Here is a 6,143-nt window from a genome sequence, read left to right on the forward strand (position 1 = left end):
ATGGAGACGTCTACGTATTCTTGCGCCGGTGAAACCTGTCCCGCTAAACCGGTGGCTCCCGAGATCGACATCGCTATCGCCTCGCAACCATCGAGGCGTCATCCGCCAAGATAAACTTCCTCCTCTCCCGGTTAACCGTGAAGTCCAAAGAATGGGCCCTCGGGAAGCTGGTTGTCGACCCCGAGGCTTTCCCGACTCTGGAAACTCTCCAGAGCGACTTGCGCCTCGCGTTCGAGCCCCCGCAAGATGAGTCTCGCGTTCGCGCAGAGTTCTTCGCTCTTCGGCAAGGGCAGATGTCCATGCGTGATTACGTCCAGAAGACGCGACATCTGGCGTCATGCATCGTGACCAAGCCAATCGACATGGCCTCGCAAGTCCACGTATTTGTGTTCGGCATGCGCGAGGGTATGACCCGCTACTTCCTCACCAGAGCTGAGCCCTCCTCTCTCGAGGAGGCATTTGCACTCGCGATTCGCGAGGATTACATGGTCGCTGCATCGTACGCCGCAGCCATACCTGCGGAAGCCCGAGAGTCTACCCCCGAGCCCATGGAGATCGACGCCATCAACGCGTCGAGCGATCGACGTCGCGGGTCCTACCGCGGCAGCGCTGGGCGAAGCAATCGTTCCCTCATTTGCTTCCGCTGTGGGAAGAAGGGTCACCGCGCGGCGGAGTGCCGCGCGCCAGCTACCGTCGTCTCTCACGTCGATGCGGAACACTCCTCGGTCGCTCATTCAAAAAACGACCAAGACTAGTAGGTGCGGGGCGCCCTACTGGCTTTAACGAAGGACCGGGCGCTCCGGTGGCAGCCCAACCCTCGAGCCCTCCCGTGCTCCAAGCACACACCAATGCCACCACTACGCCGGACGACTCGAGACTGATCATTGTCAGCCTCCACGTCACCGGTGCCCGGCGACCACTGCGCGCGCTCCTTGACTCAGGAGCGACCAACAACTTCTTTCGCGCGTCGGGTTTGTCGGTACTACCCAAGAACGTCCGCGTCCGGAATGGTCCGGGCGAGATCCAAGTCAAACTCGCGGATGGTAAGGCTCGCCGCGTTGCGCGGCGTGACGTGTCCTTGTCGTACACGTTCGACGGCTTCCGTAGCAAGGACGACTTCTTGGTGATCGAGATGAACTACGCGTTTGACTGCATCCTGGGCATCCCTTGGCTTGCGCGATATCAGCCAGAGATTGACTGGCTGGCCCAATCAGTCAAGCGTCGACGTGGATTCAACGTGAGCGAGGTCTTCACACACCTCTTGGTGGCGCCAAGAGACTGGCCCCACGTCACAGTCGTGGATAAAACAGCAACGACACAGGCAGTGCACAGAGCGAGCGATGGCCCTCTCTGTATGGCTTGTGCTACGTTGTTGGACGAAGAGCCCTCGCGGTTTCGCGAGGTAGATGATGAGGTGGTTGAGCAGCGGCTTCCACAGTACAAAACGGTGGTCGAGCAGGGGCTCCCACAACACGAGATGATGGTCGAGCAGGGGCTCCCACAATACGAGACAGTGGTCGAGCAGGGGCTCCCACACAACGAGACGGCGGTGGAGCAGAGGTTCCCGCCGAACGATTCGGCGGTCGAGCAGATTGGGCTCCCGTCAAACGATGCCGCGGTTGAGCAGGGGCTCCCGCGTGTTCCCGGCCCGGTCGAGTACGGTCTCCCGCGCCTAGAGGAGGGTGATGCATCGTCGAGTAGCAGTGCGTCAGACTCGAGCGTAAGCTCGAGGAAGTCGAAGAAGAAGTCGAAGCGACGACGCCTGAAACCTCGTCGAGACTCCACGACCAGCGATAGCCCGCCGATGGAATCGGTCAGCGCGCTGGAGTACGTGAAAGGAGGCCCGAATCGGTCGCGCAGCATCGCAATCGCGAGCCCGCCGCGCGAAGCGGCGGCGATCACACGCCTTCCAGGCTTGTCCTGGAAGACCTTTCTTCGGGACCTCAAGGCGGGAGACGTCGAGCAAGTATGCTTGGTCACCGAGGCAGGCTCGGTGGATGAGGCAGCAAATGCGGTCGCAACGGACAGTGAACGTTCACGTCCGCTAGGTGCTGAACCTAAGTCTGCTCGAGAGGAACGATTCCAAACGCAGTCTTGGGAGGCCTTGCGGGAGTCAGCGAATCCCGTATACGACACCGCCTGCGAGTACGCCGACGTCTTCCCGAATGAGATCCCCGCCGAGCTACCGGCGGATCGTGGGGTCCAGCATGAGATCGACCTCGCGCCAGGTACGAAGTACTACGCTACCAGACAATGGCCACTTCCGCGTGATCAAGTGAAAGCGATCGATGACTTCTTCGAGGGCCGCCGAAAGGCGGGTCACGTGCGTGAGAGTACCTCTCCCCATTCCAGTCCAACGTTCTGTGTGAAAAAAGCTACAGGGGGATGGCGTATTGTTCACGCATTCAACAAGTTGAATGATGCCACCATCCCCGCGCAGACTCCGATCCCTCGGAAGGACATGGTACTGGACTCCATGGCTGGCAGCGTCATCTACAGCGCCATCGACCTGACCGATGGATTCTATCAGATCCTGATGAGAACATCTGATGTGCCTCTCACCGCCGTAAGTACACCGAGCGGGATGCTCTGGGAGTGGCTCGTGATGCCACAGGGCCTCAAGAACGCGCCTGCCACCTTCAATCGCATGGTCTCCCATGTGCTTCGCCCGCTTCGAGACTTCGCGCCGAGCTACTTCGACGACATCTTCGTGCACAGCCGCGCTGAGGGCAACCTCAGTGCCGTGGACGTACATCTGAAACACCTGAGACAAGTCTTCCAGGTGATGCGAGAGAACAAGCTCTACGCAAACCTGAAGAAATGTGTCTTCTGCGCACCGGAGATTCCGGTGTTGGGATGCTACGTGAGCAAGAACGGTGTGCGCGCGGATCCCGAGAAGGTTTCGTCTATCTGTGCTTGGCCAACGCCGACAAGCCCCACTGAGTTGCGTCAGTGGCTTGGCATGGCCAATTACTTGCACAAGTACACGAAGAATTACGCTGGGTTGATCCAGCCGCTGTCCTCGCTGCTGAAGAAAGACGTGATCTGGGAGTGGAAATCGGACCATTAAGCTGCATTCGGCTCGGTGAAGAAGAGCTTGGCGTCTGCGCCGATCCGGAAGCTTGCTGATGACTCAAAGTCATTCCACGTCGTCTGCGACGCGAGCGATTTTGCCATCGGCTGTGCGCTGATGCAGTTCGATGATGACGAACACAAACGCGTTATCAGCTATCAGTCGCGCCAACTGAAGCCAGCCGAGAAGAATTACCCAGTCCACGACAAGGAGCTCCTGGCAATGCGGTACGCTCTGATCAAATTCAGAGTGTACTTGCTCGGTGAACAGTCGTTTGCGGTTTACACTGATCACGCATCGCTGCGGACAGCGATGAAGAGCCCTCACTTGTCGCAACGGATGGCCCGCTGGCTGTCCTTCTTCTCCGAGTACAACTTCGTTGTTCACTACAAGTCGGGCAAGAATAACATTCTCGCCGACGCGCTGTCTCGGCGTCCGGACTACGATCCCCGTGAGCCGCTAGGACATCAGCTGGCTGATGAGAACGACGACGAATGTGCGATCTGCGTGTCGTCAGGCATCAACTTGACGTTGGCCACGCCCACGCTCCTGCTGGGTGACGAGATTGCTACAGCGTACGATGATGACCCTATATACGGTGCCATCATGAAACACCTGCGTGCTCCTAGTAGTGACACGCTAAGTGCCCTGTCAAAGACCACGCGGAATCAGATCGATCAATATCGACTGGACGGCAATCTGCTCAAGTACAGCATCGACAGGTTCGATGAACCTCGAGTCGTCGTCCCAAACGACGCTGATCTACGTGCGCGCATAATCCACGAGTATCATGACGCCCCGACTGAAGGACACCTCGGTCGCGAGAAGACGTACGCGGCTCTGTCGAGAGACTTCTATTGGCCGCACATGTACAAGTGGGTACGCAAGTGGGTCCGCACATGTGAAACTTGCCAGCGAGTCAAACCGTCTTCGACGTCTCAGGCCCCATTGCGCCCTCTTCCGGTCGCCACGGAAGCCTGGCGCTCCATTTCGATGGACTTCATCTTCGGTCTTCCGCCCGATACAGCCGGGCGCACGGGTGTACTTGTGTTCGTCGATCGTTTCAGCAAGATGGTCCATCTCGTTCCGGTGGCGGCCTCAATCACCGCGGAAGAGTCCGCGGCCCACTTCGTCGACGTGATTTTTCGTCACCACGGTCTGCCGGAGTCTATCGTGTCCGACCACGACCCGCGGTTTACATCCGCGTTCTGGTCACGCCTCTTCGAGCTCTTGAGAACCAAATTGCTGATGTCGACTGCGGCACATCCGGAGACGGATGGACAAAGAGAACGCGTCAACCGCGTCCTTGAAGACGTTCTCCGCAGCTATGCAACTTCGTACACGAGCTGGAGCTCGTTCCTACCGCTAGCCGAGTTCGCACTCAACAACGCCGAGCACTCCTCGACGGGTATGACGCCGTTCTTCGTGAACAACGCTCGCCACCCACGTGTTCCGGCACTTCTCGCCGTGGGTCACCCCACAGATGCTGGCGGCTCCACCCTTGGTGGGGGAGAACCTCCTTCGGTCGACATGGATGCTGAAGCTGCGCTCAGCCCTACGGACAACGTGTCCGTGTCGTGGTCATCACCGGTACGTGAACCGGTGTCTCAGCACGCACCGGTAGCCTCACCGGTGTCAACAGGCCTGCCGGCGCACTCGCCTTCAGGGTTATCTTCGGGTGTAGCCAGTGCGAACGCCCTGACTCGCTCTCCGTCCAAGCAGTCCATCGAGCCTCCTCGGCATACTGCATCTCCGATAACGAGATGGACGTCGCAGAACTTGATCGATCCAGGCAGCAAGATTCGTGAACAAGAAGTTACCACGGCCAACTATACACCGAAACCCTCGGTGCTTCCTGCCGATCGCTCGGCAGTTGCGAAATTCGTCATGCAAAGGCAATCCATCGCAAGGTTCGTCCGCGACGCACTGCAGAACGCAGTGGACAAGCAAAAGGAATAAGCTGATAAGCACGGTCGAAAGAGCGTGAATGTATTCAAGACAGGAGATCGCGTTCTCCTATCGACCGAGGGAATCCGCGCTTCCGCCGTAACCAACATCGGCGCCAACAAACTTGCTCCACGCTTCATCGGTCCTTTTCGTGTAACCAAGGCTGTGGGCGACGCCTACACCTTGGACATCCCGTCGTCACTTAGACTCCATCCGACGTTTTACGTCGGGCGACTCAAGCGGTACTTCCCTGCGACGATTCCTGATTCGAGCCAGCAGACGGAGCATGCGTCGGGCGACGAGCCTGACGCGCCAGAAACCCGTCAGCCCCTGGCGCCCGCTCTCGCGGACGATCTCCCTGCTGGGCAGAGCCAAGCACATGCGTCTCCAATCCCCGTAGGCGAGATAACAGCTCCCGATTCGACTGACGTAGCTCCGACGCGATCTGCTCAGCCCGCCAGGCACGATCTTTCGCCCGCTCAGCCCCAACCTGAGCGTCCAACGCACGATTCGAAGCTGCCTCCACCTCTCCCTGAACGTACAGGGCATACGCCGTATCACCGTAAAGGCCCACCACTGATAATTGACTCGGTGGGTGATGCGCGCTGGATCGTGAAGCGTATCGTTGACCACGAAGATCCCCACAGCTCGACCGCTCAACGAAACGTCCGTAGTCGTGTTCCTCGCGCGGTTCCAACCGCGCACCGCTACTTGGTACGTTGGCTCGGTTATCCCCCAGAACATGATACGTGGGAGCCCCGCGCCAATCTTCTCCGCGACGTTCCGGACGTGGTCCACGAGTATGAGACCATGCTGCTTGAGAAGAAGAGCTCCGCGGGTCACCCCGCGGAGACCGTGAACGAGATCGAGAACGGCCATGATAACGACCCGCACGAGGAGGCGACAACGACGCCGCGCTCCGACGCGTGCAACGTCGGCGTGAGCCGCCGCGATTAGCCGCCTGATCCATAGTGGACAGGGTGTGCTCGTACTTCCCGATCCATCCCGACTCCTCTCCGCTGAGTGGCCGCTCAGCGAGATGTTCCCTCCATTCGCGTTGAGTCGGACGGGTTGAATTACCACAGGACTCACATCTCTCTCTCACGTGCACGAAGCAGAGTCG

The sequence above is a fragment of the Phytophthora infestans genome, genomic scaffold, assembly GCF_000142945.1.
Source record: "Phytophthora infestans T30-4 supercont1.515 genomic scaffold, whole genome shotgun sequence".
Lineage (NCBI taxonomy): Eukaryota > Oomycota > Peronosporomycetes > Peronosporales > Peronosporaceae > Phytophthora > Phytophthora infestans.